Raw genomic sequence first — 24,035 nt, forward strand, 5'->3', positions numbered from 1 at the left:
CCTGTGTTCCAGTGTTCTTATGGTTAGTGACAGTGGCAACAATATACAATGTGTTATGCTAATTGTGGACATAAATAATTGTCCTCCATTACATGTAGATATCCTGTTGTTTAATAAATATATTATCTCCATTACATGTAGATATCCTGTTGTTTAATAAATATATTATATTATATTCTATAACATAGCAAAATGATAGCTGACTGCCACAGTTTAAAGTATAATTATCTGGTAAGTAATGTTATGTTGCCTGTCTGTTAAATACTTAGCACAGGATATCAAGAAAACACATACTATTACATTATGATTTAAAGGGTACACTGTGGACAACATGAGTTTCTCAAACTGCTCACTGCAAGAGCATCGCCATGGCTATACCAAGACTGCACATCAGGAAGCAATAGTAGATGTTGATGATAGCTGCATCATGACATGTACACAGCAAAACAAGCAAGATGGATATATGTTATCATTCTCCTACACAGCTAAAAATGTTATTAATTTAAATTTGTTTAGTGTGGTAGGACACTGATCAAGCACTGACCAATTACAGGCTCAGCAGATTCATTCATTGTGCTGTGAGATAATGGTATTTGGATGTTACAGCATCACCTGGGAAAGCAATGTCCAGCTTCAGTGAAAGTATAACACATAACCTGCACGGGGCATAAATCACTTTCCCTCCATTTCGTGACAGCATAGCATTTGTTCTTTTTTTTTATTCAAATTTAATGATGGGTGTCCTTCTCCTTCTCATATGCCAACAAAATATACTACATCCAAAACAACAGCATGCAACCGCATATCACATCACTCCAAGTATAGGCAAGGGAATATTATCTGTAATGACTGAGAAAAGTAACCTATAACAGCATTTAACATAAAAGTTGTATAATTCTTCCAGAAAAAATGTTAAAGTTCTATGTGTCTTATTGTTTTATGTAAAGAGTTTCATAAATGGACAACTTGTTTGAGAATCAAGTTATTACTCAACTTTCTCCTAATATTATAATCAAAAACAAATATACATACCTTGTCTGGTGAAGAATTTCAACAGAAATGTATCGTGCAGCTTTATAAATATACATTACATCAGCCCTGAGCTCTTTAAAAAAAACAATGAAAAGGACAATACTGTTTAGTCTTTGCTGGCAATTATTTTTTCATGTCTGTTGCTTTGTTTCTTTTGTATATGCTCTAATTTCATAACAAACATTTTGTACACAGATGTTAGATGATACTGTTATACACTTGACAGAACCATAGATTGCTGACATGTGATGTCTATATGGTTACATATAATGAACTCAGTAGTGGTGATCTCAGATGGTGTATCCATAACCTGGAAAGCAGCAAGCACACATAAATGCAGCACAGATATCACAAACAGAACAATGTACTGTGTGATTATGTGTCATGTATACCACAAGTAACAGTGTCAGTGGCTCAACAGACAATATCCCTGCATGTGATGGTAGAAGGATCAGGAGGCTTGGGTTCTATTCTCACACCAAGTACCTGAATGAATTGTTCAGAACTGATTCTACAGTGCATTATTTTGGAAGAGAGTTGTACTCCTGAGGTACTGAATTTTGGATGCAACATTAAACAGCAGTTACAACTCCCTCAGTCAGTGGTAGCATAGGTGGGTCAAAGATTTCCACTGAATTTATAAAAATACAGTAGACAGAATTTTATTTAAATAAACTTTATTGACATAAAACAATTCAGAAACCTTACTACATGTAACAATTTTTCTTATCATGCCTGTTCATTTTAGAAAGTAACAAAACAAAATGGACGGGTGGGACTAACCCTGTCAACAAACTGTACATTTATTTATTTATTTATTGGCATTTGTTTACCAGGAAAGACTGACTGAGTAGGAGCCCATTTTCTGTGGAACTCCAGAGAGAAAAGCTCCAAATTATTACAAAACATTTTAAGAATAACAATAATCCCATCCATCTATCCAGTGGCACAGTGGATAGTGTTGTCGCCTCACAGCAAGAGATTCCCTGATTTGATTTTCAGCTCAGGTGTTGCCTTACAGGAAGAAGTTCCACAGTTTGATTCTTGGCTGAGGTGCCTTCTGTGCAGTCTGCATGTCCTCCCTCTGTTTGCATGGGTTTCCAATCACATTCGAAAGACATGCAGTAGGTAGACTGGATACTCTAAATTGTCCATAGATGTGAGTGTGTTGTACAGATGAATTACCCCAGCAAGCCTAGCTACCTGGCAGTGTAAACCTTGGCTCTACATGATTGGCACTGTTGATGTGACATCCTAACCCCGTGTGCAAAAAAGGGATTGTGGAAGGAATAATAATAATTATATAGTCATTAAAAATAAAATAAATAATTATACCAAATTAGACATAATATGAAAACATTCATTAAAATAAAAATAAACATAAACAAATAAAAAAAAACATTATTCCAACAGCACAGGTTGCACATAATCACATGAGTGCCTTCCCATAATGCATTCATCTTTTTCCATCTCACTACCCAACATGGTTTCATTTTTCCAAATTAAATTTTCTCAAACTTCACATACCCATATATCAACATCACTGACTCTTTGTGTACCGTATAATTACAATATAGCCTCTAGGGTGATTTCAAAATTCCTGGCTTTTGTTCCAAAGGCCCCCTTATCACATTCTCATATTTTCACTGACTTTACCTACTTCAAATTATCTTCTTCAACTAATAACATTCATATGTCTGCATCAGAGTACAGTTAAACAGTGAATACAAATCATGTCAATCACTCTGCTGTACCATTCTCTCACACTCTTCTCTCAGAAACTTCTATTCCTTACCTGTTTTAAAGTTATTTTCATTTACTTCCTGTCCTTCTACACAAAATGACCCATTCAAATTATGCAAAAGTAATGACATTGCTTATCCCCTAATACAAATTCTAGCACTCTATTTCTATTCTGAGACCAAATTTCACATTGACAGCACTCATTTATATCTCAATCCACGATGACCACTGGTTAGATGCTTAACATGACATTTTCATTTCTCTAGGTTTATTTTTCTAAATTAAAAAAAAAAAAATCCACATTGTCATTTTGTCATTTCCCACATCAGTGATCTCTGACCTGGTCACTCATCCCACCACTGATAATACGTACAATAACTTGTACCCTGTCTGTGCAGAAAACCCTTCCCATTATTATCCCCAATAAGTGGAAAAGTAAGAATGAAGCATTGGGTTTGTTATTTATAAATCACTGTCCTTAATTTCTTTATATGCCATGTATCTTTTAACAGGATTCAATTGAAAGAATTATATCTCCCAAAAACAAACCTTCCGCAATGGAATCTCTGGACAGCATGGAAGAGGAAACATCTATAATGCATGAAAATATTCTCTCCTTGAAAGTTTGACATATTCAAAAAATGCTGAGTAAGAAAGAATGCCTGAACTGTATTTAAAAAAAAAGGAAATTTCCCATTTCCCTTAGGAATAAGAGAAACTGGACTTCATTTCAACAAAAATGGAATTTCCTATTTCCCTTAGCAACAACAACCTTGGAGCTAATTATCTTAAGTGAGGCAGCACATAGTGCATGTGATGGGAGTCTTGGCCACCTATGAAAAACGTGAATGTAAATTCTACTTCAAAGTCTTCTTTTTTTCATTCAAATAAAATTTGAACTATTATCATTCATAATGTGCAATAATTTTGTGCTGCGTAAATCAAATAATATAACATTTTTTTATCCACACTCTTTTTTCCCATTTTCTATTTGTTACTTGACAAAGTCCTCACTCTATTCTTCCATTTTATCTAGTCTCCCTATTTCTCTTTACATCCCTCATATCTCCAAGGCTTACTCTCAATATTTTTCTGCAGTATTGAAGAAGTTGATGATGAGGTAATGTCTCTTTTATGCTGCTCCACACTTCATAAGTTTATTATTTGCATTTGCAGTTTTCTACCTGCCAAACTTCTTAGAAGACTGATTCCTTGTGACTACAGTTTCTAATGCTTATTTGTAATCTGTTATTTTAATAGCTAAACTGAATTAAGTAACAATTGTTTAATTCTTTATGGATTGGTGCCTGCTAACCGATCATGTCTGAATGCAAACTTTATTGCCATTCCACTAAACTTTATATGATCAATTCTATAGACTACAATCCAAATAAATCCAACATATCTGCAACTGTTTCACCAGAAAATAAAAGATACTAAAACACAAACATTCTGAATCTAACACTAAACAAGATAGAAAAGTGCCAACAACACAAGAAAAGTCAGGAAAGAGTTTTATCATGAAAGCCATAAAATTATCATTGCTCCAACTTAAGAATCAGTTGATCAAATATCCACCCCTCTGTTTTCTATAAATTCAACATTCAGGTATAATGAAAGAAATTAACACGTAACAAAACATGATTTCAGAAGGTAAGCACAAAATAATCAGTGTGGACAAAAAAGAAAACAGTTGCTGCCATGACCTCTCATTAATAAATGAAAAGTTACTGGATCCGGAGGCCTGTCCTTATCACAACAACATATCTATAAGAGGCCGTTTGAAGAAATTTAGTGTTTCAAATTTAACTGATAATGGCTAGAAAATATTTACCAAACAGTGGACTGTTTTAAAACAACAGAAAAGTTAACAATAGATGGCACGCAGAAAGCTTTACAATTACCTCAGTCAACAGATGTCCTGTTCCAAATCTATATGAATTATGATTGATTTATCACTATATAGTCATAATAATGAAGGTTGCCAAACAAACAAAGGACATTACCATGAACTGATATAAAATAAAATTATTTCAAGGCATTACAGTGGTTTATATAAAATGAAAACAACTTACTCTGTTTTATGTGTGTCTAATCAAATAAAGTTCCAAATGGCTTTCCCAGAGAGGTTAATCTTTGAGCTTATGGCACACAAAGTGTGAGACTGACTGTCAATTTCAGCAGCTGACTGGGCTAAGGTGAAAGAAAACCAGTACAGTTAACACTGATGATTATAAAGACTGCACTTTTAGTCTGCACATTCAAGTGGAGTGGCAAAATTTTGGGATGGCTTAGACAAAGGTTAACAAGGAATTGGTAATTTATTTCTGAAGAAACAGTACTGGCATCTCTAAAACTCCTAAACATTACTACATCTGCTGCAAACTTCCAGATTCTGAGAGAAGAAGATAATATAACCATAGCAATGATAAAACTTTTGTTTTAAAAATATATATATGGAGGTTAGGTATGTAATTACATACTGTTGCAGTTAGAAAGCCAGCAAATGATAAAATACAAATACAGCTTTACCTAAGTATTAATTATGACCTACTGGCAAGCTCCATCTCTTGCTGCTCAGTAATCTTGACATGATATTTAACATAGGAAGAAGTATGACCTTCTGAAGCATCACTATGCTTACATTATCTTAACATTTAAACTATATGGATTTTTGTGATTTGTATGCCAATTTCCCCCCTTCCATTCCATCTCTTGAAATGTGGTTGTTGTTTTTTGTAGGGGGTAAGCCCCATTGCACCACCCACAATTATATATACTAACTTTGAGATAATTTGAGATCACACAATCCCTGGGAAAAGGGAATATTCCCTCATCTGGGGATTATCAGTCTTGCACAACTGTCAACTTTTGTGACTGGCTTTCTTGCTGTCACCATTGTAGTGTGTTGACCAAGTGATCAAAACATCTAAACATTGACAAACAATATGTAATGTTCAAAATATCAACAAAGCCAAACCACATCCCAGACTAATGCTTTTGCAGTTGAGCAATCCCCCACACACTCATATTCCCTGCTAGTTATCTATACCAACTCCAAGGTCACAAAGTAGTGGGGAAAGAGCACATACCCGTCCCTGCTATAACTTCAGTTTTGTTGATATTTTGTATTTAGATATGTTTAAGTATGATCTCTATAGATTTAAAGAAAATCATATATTCTCTTGCAAGAATTTGCTAAGATGTGGTAGATATTCAATGGAAAATGAGTTTGGTGTTTAGATTTCATGCATGATTTTTAAAGTGTTTTTCAAGCTAATCTAGATGAAGAGACATAAGTCTCTAAGTTATTGGTTTAGGAACTAATAACAGACCTCCACCATTAGGCCTGTAGGTTTATACTACACTCTCAGTCTCAGCTGTGTTGAATAGGTTTTACTGGTCTGTTATCAATAAAACCATTCAAAGTAAAAGTTATGATTTTCTAGGTGGCCGTGATACACAGTCTCAAGGCCATTATGCAAAGTAAATGAATTTTTAAAAACTAATTGCTCCAGGTCATGGGAAGGTGTACTTTAATTAGGACACATTAAGTCACATGATGCAGTTAAATGAATAAAAAGGACCACAGAGGTCACAGTGGTGTGACACAAGAAAAAAATGGAATGGAATGTGACTGCTAATCACATCATGTACAGCTAAAACGTACTTCGAACAAACTTAAAACACCAAATAGAAACACCTAAGAACAAGAATATAATTCAATGTGAGCACTTTCGTTTAAATATTTTAAACTTCTTCAGACAAACAACATCCATTACATCACTTCCTTTTATAACCTCCACAGAAAATTGTGCCAAAATTCAATTCAAAATGGAGCATGCTCAGTAGCCAAAAAATGGGAAATAGAATTTCTAAATACAATTCAAGGAATGCATAAACAACAATAATAATAAAATGCTAATAGAGGCAATACTAATGCATTATAACATATAAAATTTTAAAAACTAATAATATAAATCATTCATTTTATATAAATCATGAAATCACAACCTCCCCAACACTTAACATTTATAAATTATTAAATATTAAATATTAAATAATAAAATATCACAATTAATATATTTTCTATAATAAATTATCATATAACATATATTTTATTACTAATAGCTTCCTCCATATATATTCAAAATTATTAAAATACTTAAAATCAAATATTAAATTAATCTTGAATTTTATTACGAGTCAATGCTTTTAATTTTAAAATTGGCCCTATAGAACTTCTCTCGTTTAAACCTGGCATACAATCAGCTTGTAATTTAATTTGCCAGGTAAGTTCTCTTTCTTCTAAAATTAAGTTCCACGGGGTTCTTTCTTCTATTTCCACTTGATCTATAACCATATAATTAAAATTATGATTATTACATTCATTTATATGTTTTGCTAGCGCGTTATTTAACTTTTTATTTTTTATAGCATATTCATGCTCATAGATTCTCTGAGTGAATATTCTTTCAGTTTTTCCTACATAAAAGGAGAAACAAGAATTACAACTTGCAAGGTAAACAACCGCTTTAGATTTACAATTAAACTTCTAATATAATTCTTCTTGTCACGTGTAGTGAAACTATCTCCTTCTTGAATTTTAAAGCACCATTTACATGCTCCACATCTATAGTTTCCACTCTTCACTTTTTTAGACATTCCTGTATTATTATTAGATTTTAATAGATTTTTAAAACATTACCCTTTCCTATAAACAATTTTTGAGGATTGACCTATATGATTTTTATATTGGGTATCCCCAAATATGATTTCCCAATTATTATAAAAAACGTCTTTTAATATTTGATAATCTTGTGAAAAAGTGATAACTAAAGCTTTTGAAAATTCTTCTATTCTAATATTCTTATTTTTATTAGATGTATCTAAGCTTATGATAGTCTCTCTATCGTCAAACCTACTTAAATCTACATTACTTGCGGCATCAATACCGACTTCACTTTTACCTTGCAAAATTGGTTTAAAATGACCATTTTCTCTTTTTTGAATAACTTCTAAAATTAATTTGTTTATTAACCACACAGGATATTCCTTATTAATAAACATTATCCTTAAATGTTCGCATTCATTTAAAAAATCTGAATATCTTCTAATAATTCGCGCAGCTCTCACTAATTGACCTTTAATTACAGATCTTTTTTGATGCTCAGGATGTGCACTAGTATAATGAAGGAAGCCATTAGAATATGTTTTTTTCCTATAAATCAAGGAAATATACTCTTTTGCTTCATAATCTTTCATCAAATTAATATCTAAATAATTAATTTTATCCAAATTAATATCCCACGTAAATTTAAAAAAGTTTGTGGTTTCATTGATATAATTTAAAAATTCATTTAAAATATCTATATTCTCACTCCAGACCAAACAAATATCATGCTGAAACCGATGATACGATTTAATATAATTATTGTATTTACTATTAAATATAAATGTCTGTTCCCAGGCCATCATAACTAAATTTGCATAAGTTCCCCCACATGACGATCCCATGGCGACCCCTTTCTTTTGGATATAATACCGATTATTAAATTTTAAATAATTATTATGTAATACTAATTCAATTAATTCAATTATGAGGTTATTTAAGTCCTGATGAACAGAAGATTTAAACAAAACTTCACTAATCCATTGAAGCCCAATATCATGTGGAATAACTGTGTATAGATCGCATACGTCTATTGTTACCAAAACATCTTTGCCATCAAACAATATTTGATTCATGTGCTCTAAGAATGTCCAAGAATCCTTACAAATGTATTCTTCTTTCATCATAACTTTTTTTAATTCGTAATCAACATACTTAGCACATGCTGACGTTTGATGCCAAAGATGTTTTGGTAACAATAGACGTATGAATCTATACACAGTTATTCCCCATGATATTGGGCTTCAATGGATTAGTGAAGTTTTGTTTAAATCTTCTGTTCATCAGAACTTAAATAACCTCATAATTGAATTAATTGAATTAGTATTACATAATAATTATTTAAAATTTAATAATCGGTATTATATCCAAAAGAAAGGGGTCACCATGGGATCGTCATGTGGGGGAACTTATGCAAATTTAGTTATGATGGCCTAGGAACAGACATTTATATTTAATAGTGAATACAATAATTATATTAAATCGTATCATCGGTTTCAGGATGATATTTGTTTGGTGTGGAGTGAGAATATAGATATTTTAAATTAATTTTTAAATTATATCAATGAAACCACAAGCTTTTTTAAATTTATGTGGGATATTAATTTGGATAAAATTAATTATTTAGATATTAATTTGATGAAAGATTATGAAGCAAAAGAGTATATTTCCTTGATTTATAGAAAAAAAACACATATTCTAATGGCTTCCTTCATTATACTAGTGCTCATCCTGAGCATCAAAAAAGATCTGTAATTAAAGGTCAATTAGTGAGAGCTGCGCGAATTATTAGAAGATATTCAGATTTTTTAAATGAATGCGAACATTTAAGGAGAATGTTTATTAATAAGGAATATCCTGTGTGGTTAATAAACAAATTAATTTTAGAAGTTATTCAAAAAAGAGAAAATGGTCATTTTAAACCAATTTTGCAATGTAAAAGTGAAGTCGGTATTGATGCCGCAAGTAATGTAGATTTAAGTAGGTTTGACGATAGACTATCATAAGCTTAGATACATCTAATAAAAATAAGAATATTAGAATAGAAGAATTTTCAAAAGCTTTAGTTATCACTTTTTCACAAGATTATCAAATATTAAAAGATGTTTTTTATAATAATTGGGAAATCATATTTGGGGATACCCAATATAAAAATCATATAGGTCAATCCCCAAAAATTGTTTATAGGAAAGGGAAATGTTTTAAAAATCTATTAAAATCTAATAATAATACAGGAATGTCTAAAAAAGTGAAGAGTGGAAACTATAGATGTGGAGCATGTAAATGGTGCTTTAAAATTCAAGAAGGAGATTTCACTATACGTGACAAGAAGTATTATATTAGAAAGAAGTTTAATTGTAAATCTAAAGCAGTTGTTTACCTTGCAAGTTGTAATTCTTGTTTCTCCTTTTATTAGGAAAAACTGAAAGAATATTCACTCAGAGAATCTATGAGCATGAATATGCTATAAAAAATAAAAAGTTAAATAACAAGCTAGCAAAACATATAAATGAATGTAATAATCATAATTTTAATTATATGGTTATAGATCAAGTGTAAATAGAAGAAAGAACCCCGTGGAACTTAATTTTAGAAGAAAGAGAACTTACCTAGAAAATTAAATTACAAGCTGATTGTATGCCAGGTTTAAACGAGAGAAGTTCTATAGGGCCAATTTTAAAATTAAAAGCATTGACTCGTAATAAAATTCAAGATTAATTTAATATTTGATTTTAAGTATTTTAATAATTTTGAATATATATGGAGAAAGCTATTAGTAATAAAATATATGTTATATGATAATTTATTATAGGAAATATATTAATTGTGATATTTTATTATTTAATATTTAATATTTAATAATTTATAAATGTTAAGTGTTGGAGAGGTTGTGATTTCATGATTTATATAAAATGAATGATTTATATTATTAGTTTTTTTAAAATTTATATATTATAATGCATTAGTATTGCCTCTATTAGCATTTTATTATTATTGTTGTTTATGCATTCCTTGAATTGTATTTAGAAATTCTATTTCCCATTTTTTGGCTACTGAGCATGCTTCATTTTGAATTGAATTTTGGCGCACTTTTCTGTGGAGGTTATAAAAGGAAGTGATGTAATGGATGTTGTTTGTCTGAAGAAGTTTAAAATATTTAAACGAAAGCGCTCACATTGAATTATATTCTTGTTCTTAGGTGTTTCTATTTGGTGTTTTAAGTTTGTTCGAAGTACGTTTTAGCTGTACAAGTTTTGTTCGTTATTAAATGATATTTATCGTCTAGCTGGTGGCTTTTCGTCTACATTTGTTCAATAGTTTGGTCGTTGCTTATCATGTCTGCTAATCACATCTGCTTGGTCAGGATAATATTGCTGGTTTTGTATCACATAGGGATTATACTTGTCTTTTTCAACCAAGACTATATTATCATCACTCCCCAATAAAATTGTCAGTTATGTCTCCCCTCTGTCTTCTTCAATTTACTCATTACCTTGACTCAAAAAAACATTTGGAAGGCTGATACATGAATTTACCACTCTCTCCATGAAGAGCTACTTCATGTTTCCTCTCAGCAATGTGCTTTAATTACATCACTTTCCCTTAATCTTAAACCTCTCATTTTCTAACTCATTCTGCCTTCATGTATCCCAAATTCCCTCAAGTTGCTTAAGAGTTGAGTTTTTTTATTACTATATCTTTATTGACTACACTGTCATGACAGTCCATATTAGATCAGTCAGTATTTCTTTATAAGATCTCATACAATCTGTCTCTATCCTGGTAATGACCATGTGGCAATAGTTTTTCCAGAACCGCATGAAATATCCCAGATAGGGACACTTCAAATAGCCATATTAAGAAAACTAACTAACTAAATAAATAAATGCATAAATACATGCATACATGCATAAAACAACCTCTTGATTTGTCTTCTTTGTTCCTCTTTGTTAATGTCTAAGCAACACAAATAATTAATTTACTGGACTAGAACCCAATAATATGTCAAAGACTTCTATGAAATTATCGGTGCTCAATTTGGTTTGAATCTATTGATTGCATTCAAAGAGGCCTTTCACAGTGTACATTACTATAATGTCTTTGTGACATCTTTCCTCTGGGCCCGTGATCAAGGATCACTGATCAATCCTCATTCCTCACCACTGACACAGGTGAGGGTCATTCACTTGCAACAAAAATAGAAATACACAGTATTTCCTGATGCATCTCTTTGCACCAATCACAATTTTTCTTAAGAGCACACAGGGAGCACACTCAGTCCTAAGGCTGGGTTTTCCTTTCCAGGCCCCAAATAAGACTCCACCTTTTTTCTGCAGAAAGCAGTGCTCTGTGCCCCTGTTCTAAGTAGCTGACACACACACACTGCCTGAGATTTGATTTTCACATACACAGACCTGGGAAAGGCTGGCACAGATTCACCAGCTATGCCCAAATTATAAGGTAGTTCTACTGCCACCAGCCAGCTACTCTAAGGCACTTATTAGGGTACCCAGTTATATTGAGTGAAATTAATACTAATACCGATGGTAATGTTGACCAAACAGAAAGGTTTTCAGGAGAAGCCACAGTGTCACCAAATAAATATTAGTACTCTCAAAGGTTAAAATATTACCCAAAAGACCAGCCACAATGAAAAGTTTAAATATATTTAATAATAAATAATAAAAAGGACATGAAAATAATGAATATCTATTTACAATAAACAGAGTTTCAGTCACAGTAAATATTAAAAATAACACAGATGGAAATGTTCATGGAGATACAGAAAAATAACATTTAACTAAACTCACTATATTTTCTTGACTGATCTAAAGAATTACTGTCCCCTAGTTCACTTACTACAGCAAGGCAAGATGAAGAGGGTGAGTGGTTCTTCTTTGTCATGCTTCACAAACAGACTGCTGAGAGCTAAGTGACATATCTCACTAATATCTAAATTTAATTTCTGTGCTGGCTGTAGAATGACATCATATCTAGTTATCTGATTTTGGTTCCCACACTACCCCCTTTACTAGAAACTTGAGCCAGGATCTTATGCATATGTGTTATAATACAAACACATAGAGCTTTGCTAAGGTGTGTTACAGTATCTGGAAACTGTAAATCAATTTTAACATTTCCACTCTTTCTGCAGAGCTAGTAAATTATGCTTATCATAGATATTTAATCTCTGGCTGCAGTCAGAACTGTAAGATACAATCTTTTGTCCTAAACCAAGTAATTTAATTTCAGACTATTTTTCAAAGTTAGCTGGACTGAGATTAACCTCTTTTCTTCCAGTATCCTCAGTTACAATATATTAATTCCAACAGTTGTAATACAGTCTGACATACAGGTGCATTTATTTTCCATCCAGCAGGCCCCACTGTTGGTACATTTTTAACACAGGTAGCTTTACAAATATATTTTTAACAAAAGTACCTGTACAAATCAGTTTGATATGCAAATGATATATAATTCTTTACAAAACTCCAGCTAGCTATGCTGGTATATGTTACACATCCACTTGCCTTACTCTTCCTGGCATAGTTGGCACTACCTGGCATCATCACATTCTTAATTGTAGCCTAATACACAGAAATATGGTTTGTATAACAGCAGGACACAATGCAGACAACTGAGCATCAGATCAGAAATGAAATCTGCAGATGTGTGACTCATGTTAACATATGCAGTAAAATGTGCATAGATGTGCAACTGCAGATTTGATAAAATAAGCACTCTTCACTGGAAAAAGCAAAAAAGTACAGCATATAAGAACAAAACATACAGACAGATAGACAAAACTCAGTTCACTAGAAACTTGGTCATAATACTTTTTTACAGTGTTATTGCTGTTTGTGCAAACTCCTATAATTTTTTAAGTGTGAGAATATGTGTACCTCTGCATAATAAAATTACAACAGCAGTATGCAGTCAAGCCATTAGATATTACAACAGCAACTGGTATTTCACAATTCTGTGCCACTTGTATCCTACAGCACTTTAATAATGTATTACATATTATCATATGCCATATGGCTGAGACAAATATGGCTCCCAAACACACCTATTGAGCAGTTACAACTTGTGAGGGATCTCCCCATGGCACTTGGACTGCCAGGGGGTAATCGGACTGACAGGGCTACAATGAGTACTGTAGTGACACAAATGACCTCAGCCACCCATGTACTACCAACTCCAGTTGGCACAGTATAGATAAATAAGAATACATACCATTTAGTAAATACCAGATCATATGTGACCTACATGGAAGGACAATGGAAACATGTGCCTTGTCACTTGTTAGTATTCAAAATGCATAGATATTGCAGAACATGTTAGCACCATCATTCAGAAATGAGGCAATTACATACCTGTATCTTACTAAAATGTAAAGTGCCCATTGCATTTGTGGATAACGACAACAATATACTAGTCATAAGGTATGTCAGCACATCAGGGGACAAGTGCTTGTATGCTTCAAGATGTATTGCAGAAGCCTGAATGAAACTGGTTATGTCTAAGAATTTGTAGTTGTAAAGAATAGCAGTTACTCACCCTCTGTTGCATGTTCTAGAATAGGAAACTCAGAGGGGGACATTGCAAAAAGTATGCAAGGGCACTTGTGCCATAACCAGATAATTTGTCTCCATTTTGCAATTCTGAGACTCATAAGTGCAAGCCCCAGAATTACAAAAAAAGTCCAGAAATACAGGAGAACATCAAATTTTGACCATTGCTGTTCTCCTTTAAAGTTATTTTTTTTTTTGCAGGGGGCAAAACATCTGGCATACAATACCCTGATGTGATGGGGAAAGCCCCCCATAAGCCCCTAGCTTAAATTTACCAACTTCCAGATCATTATTCCTCAGAGAAAACTGAATAGTTTCAGAAAGTTCAATCTCAGATTTAGTATATGTAAAGTCTGTATTTTCAGTCATTCAGTCTTGCTATTATGGGTCTGGCACTAACAAGCCTCAGAATATCACACAGTTACTAATAATTCACTTGTGTTCCTGGCCCCTACTCTGAAATACCCAGCAGGTAACAAAATTAGGAGGATAGTAACTGTCATTGCATATGGAACTGGCTTATGACTAAGAACTCTTGGGAAACTACAACTATTGTCTAAAAGGTATAATGATACTAAAATACATACCAGCATAGTAGAAGACAGGCTAATTGCAGTGTGCAGGCGGCAAGGAAGCTATTCAGAGCAGTCATTAATCATATGCATGTTATATGTTGAGCACTTGGTAAATGGAGTCGCAATCTTGATAACGACAGTAAGAAACTGCCAGTGAAGCATGAGGGGATAATACAAAATTTAGGTAGTAATGCACCTATTTCCGCCATGTGCAAGACTATCACAGCCCTGCAGCCAGACTCTACAGCATCTGCTACTCTACAGCTATACATTCCTGCTGGGTATTTGTATGGAGAATATAAATGGAGATAAATATATGTGAACGTGGCTTATACATTTGCAATAACAGCTCTCATGTCTCATATCCTGAATCATGTAGATGATACCTCTGTTGAGCCAAACTCCATTCTCCCAGACTGCATTGCGTGGGCTTATGGTCTACAGCATCCCCTCATCTTCACAGATTTACAGGTGATGTGCAAAGTTTATGTTGTCATATCCTTGCAGTCATGCATCCCTCACTTTGTTTTTGCCTGGTCCTCCATTTGCATCATGTAACACCTCCACAGTGATGTATGTCTGCAATGGCCACACACAGCATCACTGCTGATCTGTACTACATTCTGTCTGTTCTGCTCGGACACTTTTCCACTTTCTGTGGTTCATAAGCATGAACATATCTTCCAACATGGAATCCAGCTGTATCTAGCTATCCTTCTAGTTGAACATGATCATTCTCTTCTGCTTAATAAAGGTTAGACTCATATCATACACATACAATGCTGTAAGTAGACAGTAATTCAGGGCATGTCTGTACCAGAGTGAACTACCAAATGAAAGATCAACCATGTTAAGGAAAACAGGAGCACAGGAACAAATGAGGCAAACAACCAAAGGGGTCATAATGGGCTTAGTGATAATCACTTTTAAGCAGACACACCTAAAAGTTCTCACCACCATCTTCAAGCACATAATAGTGCTCACCTCTCAAGTCGAGAACGGTCAAATGTGATAATCCTTGTGTAACTTTGTTTCTACCCATCTAATCGTCAAAACTGACATTAAAGGTAGGCAAAGCAGTACTAAGCATGACCTGTGGTGGTAACTTATTCCACAGACTGGGAATGCACTGAGTTAGGAACCTATTATTCCTGCAAGCCTTGTTTATTTGTTAGTATCAATTAAGATCCCGGGTACAGGGTTTTCAGGGCTGCTGGATTTATGACAAAATACGTAGTCAAACAGCATTCGATCTTTCTTTGCTTGAAAAGCAAGAAGCAGCCACTAGGCTATTGAGCATAAACAGAGTCATAATCTAGTGAGATAGTTGAACGATTTAAGGGATTTTTTTTTTTTTGTTAGAAATCTTTGGGTCATTTTCAGTTGTATGATATACTTGGATTTGTACACTTGCAAAGGGCCACTGTAGGGGTTGGGAGGGTGGCCTAATTGTTAAGGTGTTTGCCTTACAAACACAAGGTGCAGCGTTTGAGTCTCACAAGGGATAATTGGCTAGGTTTACAATGGCTCACAAGAGCAGTTAGCCTAGTATGAACCTATGAACCTATGTATTCCTTGATGAGTCTGATAAAGTACAGTGGTAGGAGGACCTCTGTGTATCTTGATGATACTCCCTTGGAAACTAACTGGGCCAGACAGAAGGACTTCATGACTGTGGTAGAAGCATGCAGATTAAATTATACAAAGTTGTCTACATGAGTACTTAGGTCTGCTATGAACATGTCTTTCTGAAATGTAAAATCATTTACAGCAATTAAGATGGAAGCATCTTTTGCGAAACACTGCACTTTTTGCATTTAACTTGAGATTATCTTTGGTGCATCAGGGAGGTGTATATTCCAGCCATTGCTAGAGCCATTTAGTATCAGTGGATGAGCTGATAACAGTGCCTAGCTAGCAAACAGCCACATTTCTGAGATATTGGCTTGGACATCTGTAAAATAAATGTCAAAGAGGAGAAGGCACAGCATTGATCACTAGGGTGCCCAACTGTTACATTTTTATATTCACAGTGAGTGTGACAGCTTTCACAACCTGGGATATGTTGGATTGCCAAGTTGGAATCCAATGAACAATGCAGGAGTTTACATTAAGATTTTCTAATTTTTCTATAATATCTGCATGGGAAATAGTATCAAATGCCTTGGTCATGTCAAGATAAGCAATGTGCATGGAATGACCACTGTCAACAGCCTCTGCTAGCTTAACAAAGAAGCTTATTAGGTTCAGGAAAGGAACTGCCCTTCACAAAACAAAACTAACTGGGATCTAGATCAGTTACATTGCTTATACCAGGATAAATGAATTATGCTCTGAGTCATTCTATTGACTTGTATATAATGGTGGACAGACTGATGGGCCTATAATTACCTGGGTGTGCAGAAAGTCTGCCATTGAGTAAGGGAGTCACAGTTACACTGAGAATGAACAGTTTAAGTAGAGGTTTAGAGAGCACGTATTTTTTAATTAGTATGAATGTAACCTGGTACACCTTTGGTCCCCTAAAAGTATTATTTTTTTCCATTGTGATGGATTTTAAGACTTGTTTCAAGGTGTTTGCATTAGTAACACTGTTCTGCCTAAGGGTAAACATGACTTATAACTGATGGCTATTATATCTGAGACTATAAAATGGTACATATCTATAAGGTCAGATATAAGATTATGCATTATGGCATATGAAATGCAGTAACCAAGATGTATATGCATGGTACTGACAAATGTGCTATAGCAAGGGGCAAAGGTGAGATCTGCTGTTAAACAAGTGCAACTTTTCCTCACCCGGGTCCAATGACTGCCTGTAATCTATGCTATTGTGCTTCATGGAGGCTTATTCCTCTACTATACTGTGTATATATATATATATATATATATATATATATATATATATATATATATATATATATATTAAACTATAATAGTCTCTACTGTAAATCGGAATAATCTGCAAAATAACATGAAGACATTGTAGTGTCTAATGTTATTAAAATACTGCACTTGTAAACTCAGTATCCATATCCACTCTACCATACTCATGTATAGTGTTTGAAATGTATGCCTTACTTATTCTGATGAATTATGATATACAAGACATGAGTGTTTACCATGATTCACAACATGCGCCCAACATTTTTGAAGTGGCTGCATCTACATTATGTAAATAGTGCATATGACATACCTACAATTGTGCCAGAAGGATGACATTAATAGTACATATGTAGAAAATGTTTTGTGCATGTGCATGCTTTGTAAAACACTCAGACCAAGAACATTGACCCTAACACTAAGAAAGTAGAATGTGCTGCTAAGGCCCTATGATGGCATTTTCCATGCCAGTAAGTGCTGTACTAAGACAAGTGCATGTCCCCTTATGTCTTTGTGCCTGTACATGGTTGCAGGGCAACTGTATTCACATTGCGTAATAGCATGACAACCACATGTAACACAGAGCAGCTGAGGTGCATATGGTGCATGCACAATATGTATATTTCAACTCCATACCCCACCCCTAGCACATTATGTGCATGCACAATATGTGTACTTCAACCCCACACCCCACCCCTAGCACATTATGTGCATGCACAATATGTGCACTTCACCCCAACACCCCAGCCCTAGCACATTATGTGAAATCACAATATGTGTTCTTCAACTCCACACCCCACCCCTAGCACATTATGTGCATGCAAAATAGGTGTACTTCAACCCCACACCCTGCCTCTACTACATTATGTGCATGCACAATATGTGTACTTCAGCCATACACTCCAGCCCTAGTACATTATGTGCATGCACAATATGTGTACTTCAACCCCACGCCCAGCCCTAGCAACACCAAGGCAAACACTGGTATACGTACAGCTCCTCTTCATAGTCAACACTGTATAATATGTCTAGCTTTTATACTGCAGCCATATAGGTTGTCAAGTGTGCAGTATGGGTCTGACTGCACTGCACTCCAGTACCACTGAGGCACATATGGGTTCAAAGGGGCCTGTCTTCACAGGCATAAACTAAAGTGGAAGGCAGCTATTGTGCTCCTATGGAAATCCTGCAGGATGCCACTGCAGCAGACAAAAGCACACAAAGGTTTATAGGTTTCGTAGTCTGTAGTGCAATGTACATACAATGGTGGCAAAGTAACCACTCCATACCCAGTATTTGAATGCATAGTGGACTAAGCCTCAGGCAGTAGCAGAACATCCAAGGACATGGTGGCTGCTGTACAGAGGCACCACTTGTTCACTGATAACTTGCATAAACATATTAATACCAGATGCTGCATCTGCCAACACTGACCATGTCTGTTTCTGGTTAGTTTGAAACTTATGAAGTCTAAATAGGCGTAAGAAAAGTCGTCACTTAACGAGTCACTAAGTGGTAGAGCATCAAGACAGGGAAGTGAACAGCAGCTGTACTCTACCAGCTGTGTGACTGCTAACTACCAGGAGCACTGCAGGTGAAACAGTGCTATAAATTACAATATGTAAACACAATGAATTTCAATTGTACCAGAACCTGACAAATAGTGCAGTCATCAATTCATGCAGTAAAATCTGTACTGAAAGAAAGCCATCTTTAGCAGAATCAGCTGCATCCATATAGTATTTTTTGGCAGAATATGCTGCCTATAGATATGTGTGTGTGTGTGTGTGTGTGTGTGTGTGTGTGTGTGTGTGTGTGTGTGTGTGTGTGTGTGTGTGTATGCATGCGTGCGTGTGTGTGCATTTGTTTGTGTGTGTGTGTGTGTGTGTGTGTGTGTGTGTGTGTGTGTGTGTGTGTGTATGTGTGTGTGTGTGTGTGTGTGTGTGTGTGTGTGTGTGTGTGTGTGTGTGTGTGTGTGTGTGTGTGTGTATGCGTGCATGTGTGCATGTGTCATACCTTTTAAGCTCTTAGAGCAAGAAATCTGTACAAAGCCCCAAAAAAAGGGGCACTTTTTAAATATTGCTCTTACTAACTTAGAAAGTTGATAGAATAACAAGTTTTGCATTAGCATGAATTTTTTGAAGGGTATGAAGTCTGAAACAAATGTCTGTCATAATTTTCTAACTTCAGTCTTTAATGATTTGCCACTAATTTGCCAGAAACCCCAAATTTTATGAAAAACGGACCAAAAATATGAGGCAAAAATCTGGACATTCTGTGAAAATCTGTACACTTGAGAGGTATGTGTGTGTGTGTGTGTGTGTGTGTGTGTGTGTGTGTGTGTGTGTGTGTGTGTGTGTGTGTGTGTGTGTGTGTGTGTGTGTGTGTGTGTGTGCGCGCGCATGTGTTTTATAACCTTCAAAGAAAAATCCACGTTTCAGTGCTCATTTGAATTTACATAATTCAGTCCATTGCTAGAATTTTCATCCCATTTTAACCTTACTTTGAATATGGTTCTATAGAAAGTTGAGAGGCTGAACAGTGCTTGAACTCTGTTGACATTTCTGCTCACCAGGATCAAAAGTTCAAAGTACAGGATGTTTACACAGTCCTAGTTTTGTTACACTGACTTGTTACAGTATGTTTCTTCATTAGATTTAATGTCACCTCCTTTTAAAAATGCTTACATTCCCTTCTTTTTGATGTATATAATTGTTTCACACTGCTGCTTACTTTTATTATAGCAATTTATTTGCACAATCATTGTTATTTTAGGCCCACTAATTAAAATTTGCTGAAACTTTTCTGAGGCACCACCTTGTTTTGCATAGTCAAACATTTTGTATGCCAAGTATAAATTATATGAAAAAGCAGACTTCATATCGCTGTGGAATGGGTGCAACTTCCATAGCCTTGACAGGTAGTGCCATGCTGAAGATGCTGGGACAATTCCTGCCTATACCCTTAAAACAGATATAATGTACACTGAGCTTTTTATTGGCGTCATTAGTGAAAACATTGACTCGATCGTTTGACAAAGCCACATGTTTGATACTAATGCTAGATACTAGATTTTCTTCCACACTACATGAGCTGTCATTAGCTGCCTTTGGAACACACAGCAGTAGACAGCAGTTGCTTTGCTTTGTAGATATTTAGCTAATAAAGTCATTCTCATTTACTCAGTATCTTTCTGCCAGACCAAATACAGCTCCCTTGTATTTTTTTTTATTTATTTTTTTATTCTGCATTACAGGTAACAAACTTTGTTTGCCCTTTTGACACTGACGTCAGCTTGCAGTTTAATTCTCATATTTGCTTTTCTTTCTCCCTTCTGGTTCTCCTCATCATTATGCTGCACTCTTATGGTCCTCACTATACATTTTTCCTAACACATTGTTATAATATTCTTTTTTGACTCACAGTGCTTCATTTAGCTTTCCTCAAGTAACACAAATCTCTTGTTGCTGCTTTGTTTAACGGGTATAAGGAAGTGTTTTTTTCTTCAGAAATTAGATTTACTTATGTACGGGAGCATATAGCAGCACGCATCTCCCACAAGTCCTTCCCTAGAATCCTATCAATGTGGACTGTTAACTGCTTCTTACGGAAAGATCAAAATGGTGCATCCCCAGCCTCCACTGCAGTGGTCCACACCATAAAATTCTGCTTTCTTTTTCTTTCCATCAGAAAAGGTACTGGAATGTAATGGCTTAACCTGCCGCCTTCTCCTTATTGGATGACTTTTTTCCTCTGATTACCTCCTGATTTCAAGTAGCACTGTGGATACAGTGATACCAAACCAGAAAATGGACATGGCTGTGATATATTCAAACCATTATGATTAGGCTTCTCTGTTCTTTACCTTCTGACAAAATTAAATATTAGCTATGATGTACGTGCAATCAAAGAACTTTTCAAGCCTAGATCTTTGTCAGTTGATATGACCTTTTTGGGGGGCGGGGGCAAGTTCTTTATTGGAAAGTTGTTAAAAAGTCCAGACTACAGCAGGAGGCAATAAACATTTATATTCAAGAAATGGATTACTTTGCACTTTTCTTATTCTTCCTCATTTTTCCTTCCCTTTGCCCAGACCTGACAGTTACTAGCTCTGCTCTTCATTCCTACATTTCCTGCTCATGTACATCAGCTTCCAGGAATTGCTGTCTGTCACTATGTTGCATAAGGCTTCTCTAATCATGTTACCTAACGGCATTATAGAATGGCAGTATGGTGATTATCCTTTGCTACTAAATAGCCTAGCCAAACCCTTCCTAACATGAAACCCAATTAATAGGATGCATGAAAATGACCTATTAGGTAAAAATATGCATTGATACTAATTCAAAATGTGGTTCACTGGGGGTACTTGTGTATCCTGCAGTTGCCAATTGATTTAGGTTTATCAGATACAAGCATTTATGTCTTAATTTTTCATGCTCATTTTTAATTTTGCAGTTTAAACAAGGCATTCAAACAGCTTTATTATACACAATCAATAGCAACAAAGATAGATAAGCTAGATAAATCGATAGACACCAAGCAGACAGATTTGTGAGTAAGCATGCATGCGTGTGTGTGTGTGTGTGTGTGTGTGAGTGCGCACGCGCACACGTGCACGTGCATGTGTGAATGAGTATTTAAAAAAGAAATTTATGAAATTTATATAAAGCACTATATAGATAGATGCATAAATATATTATGTACTATGTAAGTATATAAATAAAAATCCTACAAAGTGTTGACTAACATTTTGTCAATCAAAACAACCAAAAAGGAGGGAAAAGTGCTGAAATGACATCAATAACCAGACAAAAACAGCACTTCAGAGGTCAAAACCAGCCGTAGATAGCCACACAATAGTCTAAAGCCCAAGGGGTTGCCACACAATAGTCTAAAGCCTGAAAGGCTAAAGCGTTAATATGAAAAAAATGGTGATATTGTTAAAGCATTAATAAAAGTTGAGTTATATTAACTCCTCGGGCTTTAGACTATTTTGTGGCTATCTACAGCTGATATTGACCTCTGAAGTGCTCTTTTTGTCTGGTTATTTTGTCAAGCAAATTACATCAGGATGGATGGAATGTTTAGACAAAAATTAGTAAAACACAGAAAAGCAAGTGTTTTACAGGAAGTGTTAAGCCCATTATACCCCCTTGTGTGGATCACTGGTACACCCACTGCTACTTAAATATACAAGTCTGGGATTGCACAACGATGGGGAAAAAGAGGAACATCTTTAAACCCCCTGTTTACTGATCTCAGGAAAAAAAACATACTTGACACAGTGAGGAAACCGGCATCAATCAAATAGTTCAACACTTTCAGTTTCAACAAATAACAATTTTGATCAACTGCATCAGTGTGTGTGTGTGTGTGTGTGTGTGTGTGTGTGTATGTGTGTGTGTGTGTGTGTGTGTGTGTGTGTGTGTGTGTGTGCATGTACGTGTGTGCGTGTGTGTGTGTGTGTGTGTGTGTGTGTGTGTGTGTGTGTGTGTGTGTGTGTGTGTGTGTGTGTGTGTGTGTGTATGTGTGTATGCATCTTATACAGACAAATCAACAGGAACAGGAAGTGTACATAATTATTTTTTGTTCTAATGTATGCATTATTTTTTAAATTATTAATTTAGCTAAAATTACTTTTCTTTACTTTTTTAACTATTTGTGTTCTTTCTTACAAGGTATGTGAGCTGGTCCTGAGACCTTTTTTCAAAAAGAATGCAGACTTACATTGCAGGCAGACAAAACTAAGTGTATAACACCCTTCTCCTGCCAGAACAACAGGAAATGAGAGAGTGTGTCAACATGCTCCCTGGACTAGGACTCAGGGGAAGTGTTATATTGGTTAGATGTTTTAGGATGTGAAGGCCCTGGTCAAAATCCAGGAATATAACACTAAAGAACTATGTGCTTCTTAAAGGAGCTGATCTTGCATCCACCATGACTTGCTGGCTTACAGCACAGGGCACAAATGGCTGGGAAAACAACCCAATGGAAAAAAAAAGTGCAATTGTTTTCTGCAAGAGGTAAGCCCCACTGCATGCCTTAGTTAAGGGAGTTCCCCACACCCTCAAACTTAAATATATCAATCCCATGGCTGTGCAAACATGAAGAAGGGAATATTGTACCAAAAGAAAGAGATCATTGGTCGTGCACACTTAGAAACCAATTAGCAGTGTTTCCTATGGAAAACAGTGTACTATAGTGCCTTTTGGGAGAACATCTACCCAGGAAAATTACCTCATTTATATGATAGCCCTAAGAGTTGACCCATTAGTTAGAGATCTGGGAACATTTATAGACAGTAGTCTGGCCTTTGACCAACATGTGGTCAAAAAAGTAAGAAAATCATTCTGCATTACCCAACTTGCATATAACTGCGGGTATGACATCCAACTCCAAGAAAGTTATAATACCACTCTACTCATCCCTTATCAGATCCATCAGTTTCAATGCCCACTTTGGCATGTACCTGACTAGGCATATGCAACAGCTGGAATACCCATAGAGGTTCCTCACCAAGGGAATCCAAGGTATTAACACACTTTTTTG

Source organism: Protopterus annectens, chromosome 3.part0 (genome assembly GCF_019279795.1).
Source record: "Protopterus annectens isolate FY-2018-M chromosome 3.part0, PAN1.0, whole genome shotgun sequence".
In the NCBI taxonomy this organism is placed as follows: domain Eukaryota; kingdom Metazoa; phylum Chordata; order Ceratodontiformes; family Protopteridae; genus Protopterus; species Protopterus annectens.